Here is a 19,863-nt window from a genome sequence, read left to right on the forward strand (position 1 = left end):
TGAGGTTCTTACAATCCCGATGCTAGAAATGGTGGGACTTGGTTCTACACTGCGGGGTTATGGCGAGGACTAAGTGAATTAGCATGGAGGTGGGACCTGGCATGCTGCTAAGAGCACAGTAACGGCCCCATCAGTAACGGCCATTATGGTCACGGAGTCTCTGGCAAGGCAGCAGGGCGTCCCTCTCCATCCTCCACCCACCTGCCTCCTGGTCTCCATGGAGATCTTGTGAGAAAGACATGGGGTCACAGAGCACAGGGTCTGGCTTCCAACAGAAGCTCAGGATCTGAAGCCTTGCTCACTGCTGTTAAATCCTAGTTCACTCGGGTTCATTTCCTACCCCAACGTCCTCAGCATCATAGTCTCTTCTGCACGAGCCTGTGCCATTAGTCTTTGGTCTGAACCCTGCTAAGACTCATGAGTGGTTTTAAAATGACAGCGTACGTGTGTATCCACGGAGCTGAAGCTGCCGCTGGTTTGCACAGAGCTGAATCTGCATTGTGGCACGAGCAATGAGACATTTTCGTGCTAACCTTGAGGGCGGGGAATAGGTTTAATTCCTCACCCTCCGTGTGGGATGTGTCAGGACGGGATTTTGGCTCTGGACATGAGGAGGATTTTGCTCCCGGGAAGAGCCGTATTGGATGCTTCCCTTGGCAACCGGGCCACTGAACACCCCCTCCTGCTCCTGGATCCTGCTAGATCGTCTAATAAATAAGTCCTACCATTATTAGCTGAGAACTTACTTTGTCTTCGTCATCAGGCTCGTCACTTCACATTCATGACCTTGAATTCCAGTTGAGGTGAGACAGAATTATTTCACCAGCTTCTTGTGTTAAAGAAATGGAGAAATTTAAGTACTCAACTACTTCAAGAAAATAAAGGCTTGGAAATGACAATTAACTTACCCAGATTTGCAGGTAGAAAGTCGCTGCAGTGATCCGGCAATCCCACTCCTGGGCACATATCTGGAGAAAACTCGACTTGGAAGAGAGACAAGCATCCCCATGTTCACACAAGCACTGTTTACAACAGCCAAGATGTGGACGCAACCTAAGTGTCCATCAGCAGGTGAGTGGATAAAGAAGCTGTGGTACATATGCACACTGGAATACTACTCAGCCATAAAAAGAATGAAATAATGCCATTTGTAGCAACATGGCTGGACCTAGAGATGATCATACTAAGTGAAGAAAGTCAGACAGAGAAAGACAAATACCATATGATATCCCTTATATGTGGCATCTAAAAAAATTACATGAATGAACTTATTTACAAAACAAACACTCACAGACATGGAAAACAAACTGATGGTTACCAAAGGGGAAAAGGGGAGTAGGGAGGGATAAATTAAGAAGTTGGGATTAGCAGGTACAAACTACTATATATAAAATAGATAAACAACAAGGTCCTACTGTGTAGCACAGGGAACTGTATTCAATATCTTGTGATGGCCTACAGTGAAAAAAAAAAAAAAAAGATTGTATGTATGTATGATTGAATTACCATGCTGTACACCAGAAACTAACACAACGTTGCAAATCAACTATACCCCAATTAAAAAAAAAAAGTGGCTGCAAAACTGGGGTTTGAGCCCAGAGCTGCTGGCTCTCTGGCCACAAGGCTACAAATACATTTTTGGCGTGATGCTGTTTCTTCTGCTGAGCATCTGAGTCAAGGGCGGGCTTCCCAAATTACCAACTCCCGTCAGCATTTATTTGTCCCAAATTATAGCCATGCCAAATGCATTATTTTCCCTTTCCTTTCATTTTTTGATAAATCCTGCACTTGGGTTTTTCTTGTGGGGGGTTGCTGAGGGGGAATATGGCAAAAAAACAAAACAAAACAAAAAACCCCCAAGACTCCTTTTTTGCAAAAATTAGGCAATTCCAGCCTCTAGCATTTCTCCAGTGATTAGAAAATCCCCATGTATCCCAAATTTACCACATAGATCGTAATCTGGTTTTCAACTGCCAAGCTCTTGCCTAGAATGGGTTTGCAATACTTCATGCTAATTAAAACATGATGGAGTCCGGCTATTTGCAAAAAACAAGCATCTCTGACCCTCTGGCTTCCGTGGCTCAGGCAACTCCACCGAGACCCACCTGTGTGTTGCCTTGGCGAGCATTCCTGCTGAGAGGGCTGCCTGCCCATGGAGCTGGGGTCTTGAGAGAGCCCTGCTTACCTAGCAGAATGCAAACATCTCTGAACTTTGCTTACAGGATAAAAAGGCAGCCTGAGCTTCCCACTGCTTTTCCTGCGGTGGGATCAATCATACATCCTGCCTGAATCGGGCCCCTGCTCATGATTAATCTCTCAGAGGCAAAGCTCCTCCTTGGGGTGGACTGCGGTACTGAGTGCAGTCTTCTAGGGGGCGGAGGTGGGAGGAAAAGAAAGGCTGGGAGCAGAATAATGAGCACCCAACGTCTGCTCTGTGCCCTGCGCTCCAGGAAGCTTTTTTTTTTTTTTTTTTTGTGGTTGATTCACTGTCAGAAAATTTGCTTTTGCAGTGAATACTACTTAGCATCATGGAGGGAGTTCATGATTTCTTCTCTACTGTGTGATTCTGGTGCCTCAGTTAGGTGTGTGTGTATGTTTTCTATTCCTTTTTAGCCAAATCAAAGTTGGCTAGTTCCTGCCTCTTTGGTGGTTCTAGGGATGTGCTCAGCACTCACATCCCGTCAGAGGGACACAAAGGACTGGGGTTTCTCTACTCAAAAGGATTGCACTGTGACAATTTGACACAATTGAAAGAGACCTGTTATTGACTTGGCTCCCAGGACTCTGCTTCACTCATTCTTCACTGAATGTGAAGATGCTTGAGGGTTGTTGAATTTTCCCTGTTCTTTCATGGCGGTCATCTCAGTTCCTAGGTCTGTTGAGGGGGTGTGTGGGAGGAGGGGGACGACAGCAGGGAGGTGACAGTCCCACAGGCATTCATCAGAGGCAGCTGAGACTTGAGCCCCTGAGAGCTTCCAAAAGGGTTGTCAGCAACCTGCCCTTCTTGAATAATGCTGTTTTGTTACTATTTTAGGAACCAAGCAAAATGCAGGAATCAACCTTTAAAGCACCCCAGACCGCAGAAGCCTCTATCGATATAAAAAACCACCTAAGCAGTGACTTCACTGAGAGATCCGGTAAAAAGCAAGTTTCCTTGCTACCCTGGATATCACGTGTGAGACACACGTAGTCTCTTGTGGAGACGTGCTCGTTGTACCACATCTGCATTTCTCTCTGAAAAGGGATTTCTTTGGGGAAGGCACCTCCCCTCCCCTGTGAGCCCCGGAAGACAGACTGACAACAGGAAGCTTAAGCCATTTTAACAATGGGAGGATTATTTCCTAACCTGGTGTGTGTCAGACGCCTATTAATAAATGAACAAGACAGCCCTGTCTCCATGCGTCCCCAAAGACAAAGCCCCCTCACCCACGGACCAGAGCTGCGGCGTCCATGGGGTTACTGCCCTCTCCCCTCCTGCCGCCTGCCCCGGCCCCGGGGAGAGTCCTTCTGGGCACATCTGAGACCCCCGGGGGCCCAGCCAGAGGTGGCCACAGAGGGGACCCGGGGCTCCAGCACCTGGGTCAGGGGAGCCGCTCCCCGTTCCCCTGGCCGTGCCTTCCTGCTTTGTTCTTGGCATTTCCATCGACAGAGGACAAAACGCTTTCTTGTCAGACAAAATGTACACTGGGGAAACTTGACAGCGGTCTTTCTCAGGGAAGAAAAGGTGGTGGTGTTTGAAATCCCTGATTGGCATCGAGACCTCAGAGGCCTGACTGGGCAGCTCTGGCTCTCAGCAGACCTACTTTTTCTGATTTGAGAGGCCCGTTGCCTCCCGCACTTCCTGGCCGTGGAGCTCTGGGGAAGTTCCCCTGCAAGGTTCTAAGGCCAATGCATTCTCCTCTCCCCAGGATTTCTCCTAAGAAACAGTCCTTAAAAAAAAAAAAATGCAGCAACTAATATAATCCGGAGGAAGGAACCCTTTGAATGCAACGTGGTTTAACGCCGTGGTGCAGGGAGGGTCTCCTTCTGAGCAGAACACGTTACCTCCAAGACACCACAAAATACTCGGGGAACGATAACGAGGAACGAGCTGCTGGGGATGGAGGAGTCACACACAGCCCCGCACACCCGCCAGGAGCCACTGCAGCCGCACACTCGCCGTCTGTTAGGAGATCACCAGCCCTCTTTCAGGGAGATCACTAGCAAAACAGGGACAAATCAGGAGTCCCAAATTTTCTGTGGTTATTAAGCAGTTTCTGGGGGCTGGGAGCAGTCACCTCTTGGAGGGGCCACTCCCCAGACCCTAGACCTAGGCTCAAGGCTGCCATGATTCTTACAGAACATCATTATTGAAGCAGCTCAGGATCCACCTCTGTTAGCCCCTAAAGGAGACCCAGGTCAGCCGGAGCTACTGAATTCCTCTAGAACTCTGGCCCCACGTACCACACCTCAAAGACGCCTCTGAGCCCTGGGGACAGGGACAGCTTTCCTGCAAATGGAGGGGTCTGGATGCCTGGGGAAGGGGTTATATTAGAAGAGCAGGAAGTGGCGTGGACCAAGGCAGAGGGTGGAATTCGGAGGGGTCCAAGCAGCTTCCTTGGAAACAATCTTGAAAAAAAAACTCCTCTGTAATTATTTACTGATAAAATCGAACGAGGAGTATTTAGACAAATATTCCTGAGACTTTGCTCAAAGTCAAGCACGTCTGAAACCGTAGGTATCTTAACTTAAGCATTTAAAGACAGCATGGTGAGAAGCGGTCCAGGACAGAAAAGATCCAGGACACCTTTGCCCATGAGGAGGTGGATGCCGGGGGAGGGGGGAGGTCTTTACAGATGTAAAGATGCAGCCCCACCCTCTGAGCTGACATCCCATCTGACAGCGCTACAATCAGCAGCCTTGTAATGCTGCCCACAGGCTCCGGCTCACTCTGCCTCAGTTTCCTTATTGCTAAAATGGAAACAGCAACACCCTGGAACAAAATCAGACAGCACCTGTCTTGCGCACGGCCACGGCTACAGCCAACTCAGAACCCCGGTCACAAGGCCCAGGAAAAAGCCCAACTGACCTGGAGGCGCTGTGGGGCCTCTCCATCCTTATTCTGGACACCAAACAAGATGCCCAGCCTCCTTCATCTTGCAAGAGATTTCCAGAAAATGGTCACCCTCATAGTAAACTCCAGTTTCAGACTCTGCAAAGGCAACCCTGGGGGCTCAGCTGAATTTCATGGGGACTCTTCAGGCCCCAAGAAGGTCCACCTTTATCACTGACCTGCTGTCTTAACTCTGGGCTGAACAGCTGCGGGTGGGGGTGAGTGGGCGCGATAGGTGGGGAAGTCTGCCAGCCCAGGACCTCACTGCCGGATTCTCTTCTGCACACGCGTACCTTGTAAGACAAAGTGACAGGGCACAGCTAGCATTACCACAGCACCCTTAAGTGCCTCTTGGCTCTTGTTTGATACAGTGCTTCCAGTGATATGCTTTTATGGGTCTTTTAAGCACAGGTGGCAAGGGGATGAAGGCTTTCCTGTTTTAGGGCTGGGGCACTCCTCCACCCCACCTCCCCGCACCCCTCTTCCACATCGTTTGAAAAAACCAGGCAGCATGCTGATGCAATGGTCTCTAGACAAAGTACCTAGCTCGCAACCTAGCTGATGCTATTCCTTTGTCCTCTCACTCCCAGAGCCAACAGCTGCGGACCTGGGGGGCTCTGCAGAAGTGAGGGGTGGGCTCTCAAAGGAAGCTCAAGAGAAATAGGGGAAATGAAAAGCCCAATGGCAAAGCTTGTCTTCTCACATGAAGATATGCCCCACCTCCATTTCCCTTGTCCTCGACAGGTACTAAAAGGGGAGGCAGGGGATAGGGCATGGTTTTGTGCCCATTTTGCAGATGGGGAAAGGTGAGGTGATGGGGCCTAAAGCAGACTTCTCTGGGGGCAGCCTGTGAACCGGGATGAAAATCACAGGTTGGGAGAGGTCAGACATAGTTTGTCAATATCCCTGATTTTCCTTTGAAGCAAATTTTGTTTCCTAGTTAACGCTTTTTAGTTTCTTTACTCCTAGAATGGGTTCAGACTAGCAAAGAACAGAGGAGGTGAAGAACCAGGCAGTGCGCCCAGTCCCCAACATTCATTTAGACAGTCCGAGGGAGGTTCAGGCTACCTTGAAGGACTTGGAGAGAAGGTTTATCACAGGGACATCCAGAACGCTGACAGACGTTTCTAAACATCAGTTTGAAGCCCCTGTTAACAGGACCGTGGGCAGCTCTGGAAATACGGGATCATGCATGACCTTGCTTCTTGAAGGGGAACCCTGCAGTCAGAAGGCAACAACTGCCATCACTTACCCCATATAACCCTGGCCACTGACTCATCTACCCCAAGTTTCAGTTGCAGGACACAGAACAGGAAACCAGGTTATTATAACTGAACAAGACACTATGTCTAAGCAAGGCTTGGCCATAAGCAAAATGCTCCCCCTACCTTCTGCCAAGCATATTTAACTATAAAGACCCTGCCCACCTTTTGTGGCTGGTTCTGAGTGTCGGACCACCTAGTATTCATCAAGTGGAGAGCAGTGTGGCTGGAAGCCCAGACGGGGGTGGAGGACTCCCACAGAGACACCCTGGAGACCTGGGGTGGAAGTGTAAAGGCCAGTGGGACCAGCTTCCAGTGATGACCTGACAGCTTCCTCGTCTGTAAAATGGGGACAGTAACAACACTTACCCTCCTTGGCCACTAGGGGGAACAAGAGAGACAAGATTATTAAAAGGCTTATTCCTTGGGCTTAATAAACATGGCAGCCATCATCATGAACACCGCTGGCCGCTCACCAGTTGTGCCCCTAACATCACGGAAATAAGCCCAAATATAAGCGCCGTGGGGAGCTCCTACAGCCACGTCTTGCTTTGGGGAGCCCTGGAGGAGCTTGGAATATTCCTTCTAAATAATGTCCCCGTGGTTCGGAGTTCATTATGCCAGAGAAGACATGCCGTAGACCCCATTATGTTGTGGGGAGTGGTTTTCTCCAATATCAAAGATTAGGAAGAAAAAGAAAAAAGGATCAAAGTGAGACATCTATTTGATTTACAGTCAAGACAGGCTACACAGTATAGAGCTATTTATAGTAAAAGCAAAGAAAAGTAATGAAGAAAGGAAACATACAAACAACATTGGTTGGAGCGCTGGAGAGCAATACTGAGAAAAATTTTGATGCCCATTAGGTAATGGTGCCACCTTGTCTCTGTACCAAGCAGGACCCTATGGGGTCTTCCCAGGACAGACCCCTCCCCCCATATCCTCCACTTCAGTTCCTCTCAGAAATACCCAGATAATAGTGTCTGATACACATTTTCTGAGTTATTTTGTAGATGCTGAACCACTCCTGCCCACCTAAATGGAAGAAATTAACACATTCCCTCCAGACTCTGACTGGAACCAGGAAGTACTTGCAACAACCTACCACCTTTTTCCTCTGCCTCACCGTCCACCAGGGAATTGCACATGAGCTGATCACATACCTTGGGACTCCCCTCCCTCGCCTTTGAACATGCTTTGCTGAAAACCAAGCGAGGAGTTCGGGCTTTTTGAGCATTAGCTGTTCCGGACTCCTTGCACTTTCCTTCACCACAACTCATTGTCAGCAGATGGGCGTTACTGCTCATGGGCTGGCGGACCCAGGCTCTGGTTCGGTACCATCCCTGTCCTTGTCTTCCGCCATGCAGTGACCCCATCCTCCCTGCCGAAATCGGAGAGCCCATCGTAATGGCTGCCTCCCCCCCCCCCCCCGGCGTGCCCAGCCTACCGAGTTCAGCCACCACAAAGCTCTTCGGAGTAGCCGGTGCCCCCTGACATATTTCTCAGGTCCTTAGCAGGGAGTGTCCTCTGAGCCTGCTCTGGGGACAAGGTGAAGAAGTGGGTGGCAGGGCACACATGATAAATCCACTCCAACATGCCAGCCAGCCTCACTAGGCTTTTGACACCTTCCTTCTCCCTGATGCCAGGGAAATTCTAGAACCTCACTGAATGTAGAACCACTGAGTCCAACTTTTAGCCAGTCAAGCAATCTCTTAGAACCACTTTCAACTGCTCGAGTGAGCATTCAGAATCTATTTCGTCCTCCTTAGCCTCATTTCCTTAGAATCTATTCCTGCTTGTATTCCTCAGGTTTTCCTCTGTATAGATTAGCAAAATCTTGTAGTTCGTGTGTGTGTGTGTGTGTGTGTGTGTGTGTGTGTGTGTGTGTGTGTGTTAGTGCGTGTGTGTGTGGCATGGGGGTCTAGGCTGAGGCAGGGCTCCTGGGCCCCAAATCCTTCTGTTCCCCTACTTACCACCTGTGTTTCCACCCATGGAGACAGTTCTTTGGGAAGCAAGATTTGCTGACAGAGATGCTCAGCTCTATTTTGGTGTTTTGCCAGAGATTTTACTTTGATTTTGAAATTGACAAATCCCTCTGATCAGGGAAAAAGTCCCAGAAAACTGAGCCTTAGGAAACGCCCAGCAGCTCTCTGATCTGACAGGGCTGCTTTTCAGAAGTGCCTCTCAAATCATCTTTGCAGGCGGGGGCTCAGTATTCACCTCCCCAGCACTGTCAACTCCCACCCTTGGCACTCCCTCCAAATGCCAGAAGATCTTGAATTATCAAAGACAGACTGGGAGCTCAGGTCTGCTGCGGAGGAGAGAGATGTCTGGACCAGCTGGGAGCTTCTGGAATGCCTTTGTTGAAGGAACCACCATTCACTAAGCTGGACTGTGCCAGGGGGCCCAGGTGCCCCACATGTTTTCTGTCTAAGCGTCACAGCAACCCAGGGATGGAGGAATCATTGCCCTTCTCTCATGGGTGAGGAAATGCAGGCTTGGCCTCACCTGTGTGCTTCCTGATATCCATCCCAATGGTAGTGATGCCAAGACAGGGAGGTTGGTTCTGCCATCCCCAGAGGACGACACAACAAAGCTGGGTGGTGGAGGGGGAATGAGGTGAGGGGGAAGGGAGGGTGGGCTTCTGGGTCAGTCACTGGGGATATGACCTGTGCTCTGGCCACGGTCCTCCAGCCCCCAGACACTGCCCGTAAGTGTCACCCTTCCTCTTCTTGCAGACAGACAGGCTATCTGCTTTCTACTGCTTGTCCAAATTCCCTGGATGCCGAAGCCATTCCGTTTTAGTCCTCCTTTAGAGGCACCTCCTTAAACGTCAGTTTTGAAAAGCCTAGAATTGGCAGCAAAATGGACCCTTCAGATTCTCTAAGAATTTAAACACTCACGCTGCTTCTGAAATGGACATGAGAAAGCGCACAATTTCTACACGCAAAGCAATCCTCTGTGGAACGGGCTCAGCTCTCGGCCACTGTGTGTGATGCTTTGAGACTAACTATTGACCAAAGGGAAACGAAGTTAAAAATCTTCAAGCAATTCAACACCAGTGCACAAATGCAATGAGAACTGCTGCTTTCCCCAGTCATCTTTTAGCAAGTAAGTTCAATTCTGAATCACTTGGAAATAGTTCCAACTAGTTGGAAAATTTCTCAAAGATAAGGCTTTGCTGAGATAGCTGGGGCTTCGGGTCTGAAAGACCCAGAAGCTTGGTTCTTTGCCCTGTGGGGTCTTGGGAAAGCCACGAGACCTCAGTCTATTCATCATAAAATGGGGACAGTAATGCCCTCAGTGTGCTGTTGCAGGGATCAAACCAGATAATGCTGCTAACAGTGGGAAGAACAGCTGAGCCCAACATACCTCAGTTTTTATTCTCTTTGCCCTTGGGACGCTCATTCTGGTCAAAGGTGGAGAATTTTCACACCTGTCCCAAGCGTCCCTGCAAGAGTTTCTTTCTGATTCAGCGTCTAAAAAAATTGAACTGGATGCTAAAAAATTTGGTAACCAGTGATTCAAAAAAACAAGCAAAAGACATGTAAGTACTGAAGACGAGTTAATAGCCTGGTCCCTGGTCCCTTGAAGGGAAAACCAATTTTATCTAGTAGACTCTGAACATGGAAGCTTCCTTCGCAATGACTGCTGGACACAAGTGTTAACTGTTACCTACACAACCGTAAAATTAGTCAGCAACTTCCAGTTAAAGCTCCCATTCCAAACAATAAGAGAATAAGCGGAAACCAAATCCTTCCAATCAAGCTGAGGAACGGGATGAGAGAAATAAGAACACTGCACATGCCAGTCATGAGGAAGGTGAGGATTTAAATCCTTGGGGACGGAATTCTGCAGGGGCTTCGGTCTTTATCCTGCTCTTCCGATACACCCCACGCTGGGAGTTTACGATGCAAAGTTGCAAAGGAAGGGATGTGTGGGCAAATGAGAAATCACAGCTCGGCCTGTGGGTTGGCGGTGTCTGGTTTCTGTTGGGATGGAACTGGGTGGGAAGGGGACAGACTCAAAAAGTACAACTATTGAGACCTGGTGCAAACATCCCAGCCGAACGGCAGCCTGAGACAGAGCAATGCAGCTGCCAGCTTTCCTCCCACAGAAATTGCATCCGCCCGACAATGCAACCAACATGCAAAGAAATCTTCCTCCGAGTGGATGCAGCTCTCGGCCATCATGTCTTCTGCTCTGAGCCTAATTAACGACAAAGGGTCATCTTATCTTTGCATCCTGATTTTGTTTTTGGTTCACTCTCAATGTGGGTTGTCGCGAACCCAGTCCATTGGAAAGGGATTATGGAACAACCTTCCCCACCCCTCCTCTCTGCACAGAGCCTCCCACCCTTCCCCCACCCTCAAGTCCTTGCTGCTGGGACTAAATCTACAAGCGTGCAAGTGCCATTAACTGACATTCATCAAAACACTCTCCATTGTTCGCAGACAGGAGCGGCCGAGAGGTGGAAATTACTTGGCATTTCATTTTAATCTGTATTGAAGACTTGCCTGACAAAACATATTAAGTGTAAGAATTGCCGGCTTGGGAATGAAGCTATGTTTATGGCTTGCTCCGTATTTCCCTTTCCTAAAGGAAAGGAAATGACACTTCCCCATCCTTCCCCTACCTCCTGCAGCTTACCAGCCCCCCCACCCCACCAGCATCATCCACGAAACCTCAACATTTAATTTTCCTTTGTGAGGGCAGCTTTTGTTAGCAGTGTCTGTAAAATGGTAATACACATTCTGTGCCTTGGCGCCAGCATCTGAGATGAAAAACAACAACAAAACCCCAACAAACTCTGTCTTTAATATGGTGTTATCGGCGGCATCTCCCTCGGGATGGTACATTGTGGCCATGGAACTGCAGATCACAAGGCTGTGTGCTTCTCTGGAGAGACACTGTCACCAAAGGCTTCCGACAAAGCATGGATGCCATGCTAATGGATGCGCATAATTACCAAGGGACACGGATTCTCCCTGCTGAATTCTGTTGGGCGCGGAGTGCACCAGTGCACGTACCGTGCTTGCGACTCTAGTTTATGTTCTGTGGATCCTGACATTTTACGCTTTTATCTTTCAGAGTAATTTCGCCTTGCATCGAAAAATAAAAGTAATTAGAGGCTCTCAGAGACAAAAGACTGCTTATTTTTCTTTCTTTCTTTCTTCCTTCTTTTTGGTCTGTCTCTTTCTGGATTAGGAAGCTGCTCTTGGGGTAAGACACCAGGTGAGGTCTGCTCTGCTGTAACTGGCCAAGTTCAGGCCCGAGGATCCAGGACAGGGAGAAACAGTGGCAGACCTATGGGACGGGGAGGGGGGGTGGGGTGTGGGGCTATCACAGGTCAGCAAGGGACCGCAGGGACACCTGGGCTTTACCCATTCTTATACTTTCTTTGCTTAGGAACCTTCTGATGGTGCAAACTGGTGCTTGTTTGGGTGGAGGTGGCATAGAGAAATGCTGTCTCTGTTTTGGGGTTTACGGTGATAAAATCTGTGCCCTGGGCCATTCTAGACTTCTGCTTCCTGCTAAACTTTCTATTTTGAAGCTTTGAAGTGCCACAAGCCTCTGAAGGTGGGAAATTTGACCTTCTGGCCTCGCTTGCTTGACCTTGGTGAGGGTTACATGAGCCATAGTCTGTCTGGGGAGGCCTCTGCTGTCCATCACCTTGGCTGGGAATACACAAGATGTGTTCATTTCAGCCCTTCGATTGAACTTTAGCTATTTCCAGGATTTGGGGAATCAGGTGCTGAGAGCAGAGGAAAGACGAGGAGAGGTGCTTTGTGTCCTCTAGGTGAGGCGCAGGCACCAAAGGCTGTAGCCAGGGCTCCCCTGGAGGGGGCTCCCCAAACACTTCACACTGTAAGCCCCGAGGGCTTCTAGCTAGGACTCCCCACACAACCCACAGTTCTCACGACAGGATGAAGACCACAGGAATCTCGAGTTTTGTGTGGGGGTGGGACTAGGGGAACCCACTTCAGAGTGATGGAGAAGCCACCCACCTGGGTGACAGCTCGTGGGCTGGACCTAGTGGTTCTGTCCCAGCACAGGTATCAGACCACCTTGCTCCTTCACCTCCACATGTGCACCTCAGGTCAAATTTTGATAAAAGCCTACATGTTTTTTGGAAAGTGTGCGTGCGCTTTTCTGTAATACATGTTATAAAGCTGCTTGCTGCTAAATTCATAAAATGCAGCTATCTCACACTGACACCCAGAGAAGAATCTGTTTGTCATGAGGGCTAGGAGGCTTGTGACCAGTCAAGCCCTGAACAGATCCAGCTCTTCCTTCCTCTCATGCCCCATCCAGGCTACTTTGATGCGCTCGAGAAATTCACACCCTTGCAGCTCAAAGACGTCATCTTTTGAAAAGATGTGAAGAAAATAACACCCTGTTTTAAACCATCATTTCAGTCTGTTGCCTTTTGATTAGCAAGATAAATACTTTAAGAGAGACTTGCACATGGCCAGGTTTCAGGGGCAGATGTGAATGGAATGGTAATTACTTGCTAAGAGTCATAGAGAATTAATGAAATTAACCACACGGTACAGTCACATCGGGTCTAAAAGCTTAAGCAAGACAACATCTATTCTAAATTCATCGTACACAGTTCTGATTCTATGTCATATAAAAATTATGTTAAATAAGTAACAGTGCTCCATTAGCTTCCCCTGGAACAAACTGAAAGTCTTTTTCCTCCAGGAAGTAATTTCTCAGATTATCAAATGGAGTCTCTTCCAGTTCCCTGACCCCAAGTTCCACCTGCAGGATGAGGGCATCCAGCCGAGACGTGACTGGGAAAGCCGGGTGAGCGCCCTAACCATTTCCCACTGTCTTTCACATTAGCCTGTTTGATTTTCATCATGGTCTGTATCTCCACCTGGAACTACGCCTTCCTGGCTTCACTTACACGACTCTCCACTGGCACATAAGCTTTGTGAGGGTGGGAACCTGGTCTGATCTGTCTGTCACCTTGGTATCTTTGGCTCCAAGAGCAGTGCCTGGCATGCCCGAGATGCTCCAGGCGAGCCTGTTGAATGAGAAGCAGCAGCAGCACTCCCATGCTCCCCTCCATCTCTGCTGTCCCCCCGGCTTTGCACAGAGCAGGACTGACGAAGCAGTTCAGGAGAGTCGCATGGAAGCTGACGACGTTCTGGGAAGAACCTAAGCTCAGAATTACGGCGACGGTGAGAGCTATACATCAGAAGGAGGCATCAAATATCACGGGTAAAAGCCCCAAGACCCCAGGCTAGTATCACAGCCTCGGGACAAATGCTATGGTTTCGGGTCTGCATGGTTAAGACTGGAAATAACTGCAGAACAAACAGGAAGGGGAGGAGGAGAAGGAGAGAGTTGTAGAAAGCAATGAAGTTGAGCACTAAGCTAAGAGTCACGTGGCGAGGCCAAGAAGAGCTGTGTGATGCCGTCCAGAATTTAGGATGTGCGTGTGCCTGTGCGAAACTGGCCCCCACCAGCGGAAAACCTGAGGCCCTGGAGGACTTCGCCATGACCCTCTCCAGTTCCAAGCACAAGAAACAGTTCTTTGACTATTTCTTCTTCCAGATCCAACCATGTGTCAACAGACCCTCTCGCATGCACGTCACACATTTCCCACAAAAACTTCTCTTAACCTAACCCATCATTCAGAACCTGGGGTTGGCTAGAGAAACCCCATGTCTCGGGTCTTCCTGTGGGTAAGTCTTGCCTTGAAGACAAGCAGGCTATATATTTAATTTGCTGGCTCAGATGTGAACTCCCTTGTAAGTCTTGGACACTGGTTTCTCTGCCTTGCAGTGATGCTGACTCACGAATCCCAACCCTTTCATTCATCAGCCAACCCTTCTTTAGTTAAGCAGCTGAAGTTGGTATCAGTTTAAAAACTTAACTTGCTCATAACTATTAGTAAGAGAAGAACATATACACGGTGGAAATATTTTTCGTCATGGATGTGGTCTTTTCTTTCAGGAGCTTTTATATCTCTAAAACACTCAGAATGGTGGGAGGGAATAAACTTCAGGTTGAAACTGTTGCTTTCCTATTTTCGAATGAGAAACCTGGAGACTTTGTCAGAAAACGCCTACTGTGTGCTGAGTGAGGACAGGCTAGAGGGCGGAGGCCGGAGCCCCGCCCACCCGAGAGCCCCGCCCACCCCAGCCGCAGTCTGGGCTGACAGGGCTCTGAGGTCTGCTAACCACCTTCCACTGGGTGATCCTCTTACAAACTCAGATTATTCAAAAGAATATTGCAATCAGTGATGGAAAAATATGTCTTCATCTAATTATGAGGATACATCAGGAAAACCCCGAATGAGGGATATTCTCTGTATTCTCAAAAGGTGTCAGTATCATAAAAGACAAGAACGGCTGGGGAACCATTTCAGACGGAAGGTCAAAGACATGACACCCAAACGCAACAAGCATTACTGGACTCGATCGTCGATGCAGGGAAAAAGAAAGTGCTTTAAAGGCTGTTACTGAGACAAATGGCAAAATCTGAGTATGGATTGTGGAACTGCATCAATGCGATCAATACAACACTAATACAGCTGCATCAATACAATAACGGTGTCTCAGTGTTAAATCTCCTGAATTGAATAATTGCATTTGATTATGTTTTCAGGAAATACAAGCTGAAATATTTAAAGATAAGCTAACTCTCAAATGGCTTAGGAAAAAATGTATGTGTATATATAAGTGTGTGTGTGTGTGTGTGTGTGTGTGTGTGTATGTATGTGAGAGTGAGAGACAGACAGACAGAGAAGTGATAAAGCAATGACTAATCTGGGTCCAGAATACAGAGAATTCATTGTCCAATTCTTACAGCTCTTCTTTAAGTTCTAAATTATGTAATTTGGAGGGAATAATTTTTCATTTTCTTTTACCCTTTCTAATTTGAAATATGTCATCTGTAAACACAAGGCAACTGTGAGGTGTTTTTTTCACAATTTTTTTTTTCAAGGAGGCAGACAAAAGTAATACTTGAAGGAACTGACGTCACATTCATTGCACATCAATTTCTTTATCATGGTATTTCTTTAAAATCCAATATTCTCTGACCCTGGTCATTACTTCATGTACTACACCATCTTAAACTGTTTCTTAATTTTCTGTCTTGTTGAAAAGCTGCTTTGGGAGGAAATATGATATTTTAATTTTATATGGAAATAGACAAAACAGATGGTTTATCCTTTTCTTCCAACAGTAGCATGAGACTTCACTCACACAGTACCCTTTGGCTTTGTAATCAGGTCGGAAAAATAAATTCCTAGTAGTCACTCAACACTTCTTCCTGCTCCTGCCCCTACTTGGCAACTCTGGGGGCTAGTGTGGCTGGAGGCCCTTGGGAAGCCTGCCTGCCTCTCAGATAAGCAAGGTCAACACAAATGTTGCCTCTCTGACACTAAAACATCCTTTCTTCATTCAAATGACAGATGATCAAGAGGATACAAGCAAGAATATTTTGCTTGGCACATGGCCTAAAAGTTCTAAATTTATGTATTCTATTTTTGCTTCTTTCTCAGATTGGATTAGTTACTAGGCAACTGAAGTATTTAATTTCATTTGCTAATAGTTACATTTTAATAGAGGCAGCTAGTGTACATGACCGATGCTGCCAAGACAAACAAGCCCCGGCAGCAGCCTCTGCTGGGCCGTCAAGCGCACCCTTCGCTGGGTTACAGACAAACACCGCTCACAGGCTTACCTTGTGTTTCTCTGACTTCCACATACAGGAAAAGGGTGTCTCTTTTGGAATTACTTACAGAGAGAATATTTTCAGTGATGTGTTTTCCTCACTCAAAAAGCTACCTGTTTGTGGCATCCTAAACCCTCTTTTTGATTTCTGGTTCAAGACGGCACAGAGGTTTTCTTTTCCTCATCCAGAAGGAAAATAAATCCTTAACAGCATAGGAAGGGCACCATCAGTGCCCCAGATACGCTATTGGTGGGGCAGGTAGATAGAAAAACTAGAATGGTGACAACTGCTACCCTAAACAAGCCCAGCACAGCAGTGGGTTTGGCAGAGAGAAGAGAGTCTTCTCAATGGTGCTGAAAACCCCCAAATTTGGAGAGAGGGCAGACCATGGGAGGCACTTATAAGGGAAATGACTTACAAGACAGTCTTTAAATACCCCGGAACAACCTTTCCTGCCCCTTCCCACAGCGTGTAGGAGGCTAGATGTAGTGTGCTATGTAAGTAGCTCTTAAAGTAAAAGGCTGGGGACTGGATGGGAGAGGGACGGTCCTCCCCGATGTAGAGTCTGGAACATCAGGTGGAGAGCACAAGGTCCCTCCACGGACAGAGTCAAGGGTGAGGGGAGCAAAAGAGAAACACCATGCAGCACAGACCTCAGCCATGGGGAACTGCATCCCCTCAAGGCAAAGCTTCCCTGTGGGACCCCCGCTGAGGGTCCCTAGCTGGCCTGGCTGTTCTCTTCCCAGGTGCTCTGGAGGGAAATCTGTCATGCTCCCCACGAATTGCCATGTGGTTCTTAACCATCCCTCCCATTCAGAGGAGGGACCTGCAGTGGGAACCAAGCGTATGATTGCTGAGGACACACAGGATGGTCACCAACACCCAGCCACACACTTCTGCGTTTTAACTCGTGAATGGACCCACGAGGATTAAGAGACACTTGAGGAAATACTTTGCACAACAGAGAAAGATGAAAACCAACCGGAACTAGACTCCAATGCAGATAAGAGAACACACACACACACACACACACACACAATCAATATCTTCAGAGAGATACCGCATTAAGAAAACAAGAGGAGGCTGTTGTGGAAATGGAACAATTAGAGAGCTAGAAAGAGTCCTTGGAAGCTAAATACATGTAAAAATTCACTCAAGATTTTTCCTGGGAAGGGTAGGTTATCAATTCTGATTAAAATGGTCTTTTCCTATCAATGATGAGAATTAGATGCTCTGCTTTAAACAACCAAAGAAAAGGATGGAGAAATTTCAAAGCCCCCAAGGAAAAAAAAGAAAAAGAAAAAGAATACACTATGAGATTAGCCATAAAGAAAAGGGAGGCATGTTCAAGAGAAAATGAAAATAAATGACAGGGATATGTTCAAACACGTCAATATTTATAATAAATAAAAATACTCATTAAAAGACAGACTTTCCGATGGGAATATTTAGAACTCAGCTGTATGTTATTTACAAAAGACTTAAAATGGCACAAAATAGAACGATTAGAGATAAACCTAATACATGTTATCAAAAAGAAAGCAAAAATGCAGTATTAATATTAGACAAAAATAGAATTCAAGGTCAAAAGCAAAGGACTATTTTATATGGATTAAAGATACAAAGTAATAGTCACAAGGCCTTTTCATTGAACGCCACAGCATGGAGTTATGTAACAAGTGGTAGAAATGCAAGCAGGAACTATGAAATCCAGGATCATAGTGGGAAACTTTAGCACAGCTTTCTTAGAAATTGACAGATCAAGTAGACAAAAAAAAAAAAAAAAGGTAAGGATATAGATGATTTGATGGATTACATATTTAAACTCAGTTCCCAACCAGAAAACATGTGTTTAAATTTCCATGGGGCACTTAAAAAATATCTAGTCACATATTTGGCCACAAATAAAATCTCAATAAAACCCTCAAAAGAGAAATACTATAGGCCTCTTGGAACTCTAACCCAAGAATTAATTTATAAAAGAAAATCGAAGGAAACTGGAGACCACTCAGCTCAGAATCTACAGGATGCATCAAAGAGGGGCTCCACCTTTAACATGTGTTGGGAACACAAGTAAGATGAAAAATGCACAGAACAATCATCTCAAAAATTGAGCTAATAAACAAAGTAGAAGAAAGGCAGTCCAACAGAGAAAAAAACAGGCACTGTTTGTTTCATCATTAAAACCAAAATAAGTTTAAACACCCATAAAAGAGACCAGTTGAGAAAAAAAAAATTAAACAAAACAGAATCAGGGCTAATAAAGGGGATATAATTATAGACTGGATTTCATTTCAAAATTATTAGAGAATATGTATGCAAATTCCAAAAGATTTGGGGAAAAATTTGAAAATGGAAATAAAATGGTTTTCAAGGAACATATACATGACTAAAATGACTCAGTGAGAGGCAGGAGACCTGAAAAGACCAGTAACTCTAGGAACAGAAAGTTGAAAAAGGAGTCAAAGGCGATCCCCATCCCACCTCGAGCCCCCACCACCCAGGTCCCAGGACCAGATGGTTTTACCACTCACTCCTCCTCTTTTTTTTTTTTTCCTCACTTTAAACACCTTTCAAGTTTGAAGTACATATTAATTCCTGTGCTAGACTGCTGTGGGATGTAGAAAATATGTAAAGATTCTCAATTTATTCTACAAAGCAAGTAGTATAACCTAGATACCAAAAAATGGACAGGATGGCACTAACGGAGCCATGTCCAGACCAACAAATCAAAATGCCTACAAAAGCCAGGCCGGGCATTTAATAAACAGAAATTCAGTATTTAACAGGAAACTTAGTACAAATTTAATAGCATGACCCAAAGGGAGTGGTCCAAGACTGCATGGAGAACACACGTCCCCTCCGAAAGAGGTCACCTGTTTGGTGCACAGCAGGCATCAGAAGTACAGTCTTATTAATGCATATATAAGCAAAAATCTGAAATATAGTGACCAATCAAAACGAGTAGTGTCTTGAAAGAGTAACACACCATGACCTAGGAGGGTCTGTGCTATGAATGCAGGGAAGACTCAACATTAGAGAAGTCTACTGCTGTAATTCTATTATTAATAGATCAGAGGAGGAAAAAAAAAACCACACATGATCATCTTGGTATATTCAGTAATGGCATTTAATAAGACTGCACATCCATTCCTAATAAAAATTCTTAATAAGCTAAATTCGGAGAAAACATTGATAAAGGATATAAAGAGAAGCCTACAAAGCAACCTACTTAACATGGAAAGATTAGCGGCAGGAGAGGGATGCGTGCCCGCCAGAGTCACCGCTGTCCCATGTGACCCCAGTGGTCTTGGGCAAGGCAGCGACGGAACAGGAAGTGAGGTAGAAATATTGGAAAGGAAGAGAATCAAAAACACAGTTCTTTTCCAAGTATGTGATTGTCATCCTCCAAAACCATTTTCATCTTGAAAATGGTGAGAACTACTAAACTCGTTCAGCCAGGTGCCTGGATATAGGATCTCTTTCTCTGTAGCTATAGCTCCGCGCCACGGGAATACAGCTATGCAAAGTGAAGAGAAGAAAGAAGACTGGCTAGGGACCTTGGGCACCAAAGAGTGCCATGGTGGTGCGTTTCCTGGGCTTTCCTTTTGCCTCATATATCCCAGACTTGGAGGTGAAGAAGCCAACGACCTGGAAATGCCAAAGGAACAGACAAAAAAAGACCCAACAAAAGGCTACTCTTTACAGCCAAAGGACCAGGAAAGGGGCATCCCAGCAAGAAAGGAAACTTTAGACTATAACCGATCTACTCCAGCCAAACACCGCAGAAAAAACGGTGACCTCCACCCC

General features: G+C 46.6%; 1 long non-coding RNA gene across 6 annotated transcripts in view; it reads right to left on the reverse strand.

Annotated features, from left to right (window-relative positions):
* The window catches only part of LOC116158208 (uncharacterized), a 120,071-nt gene that overhangs the window by 10,326 nt on the left and 89,882 nt on the right, over positions 1 to 19,863 (reverse strand). For 5 of the 6 annotated variants that reach the window (XR_010384887.1, XR_010384883.1, XR_010384884.1 and 2 more), the window contains exon 3: positions 747 to 1,455. This is a non-coding gene — a long non-coding RNA (uncharacterized LOC116158208). The remainder of the gene's footprint in view (positions 1 to 746; positions 1,456 to 19,863) is intronic. The other variant, XR_010384886.1, reaches the window with a different exon arrangement.

Source organism: Camelus dromedarius, chromosome 17 (genome assembly GCF_036321535.1).
Source record: "Camelus dromedarius isolate mCamDro1 chromosome 17, mCamDro1.pat, whole genome shotgun sequence".
Lineage (NCBI taxonomy): Eukaryota > Metazoa > Chordata > Mammalia > Artiodactyla > Camelidae > Camelus > Camelus dromedarius.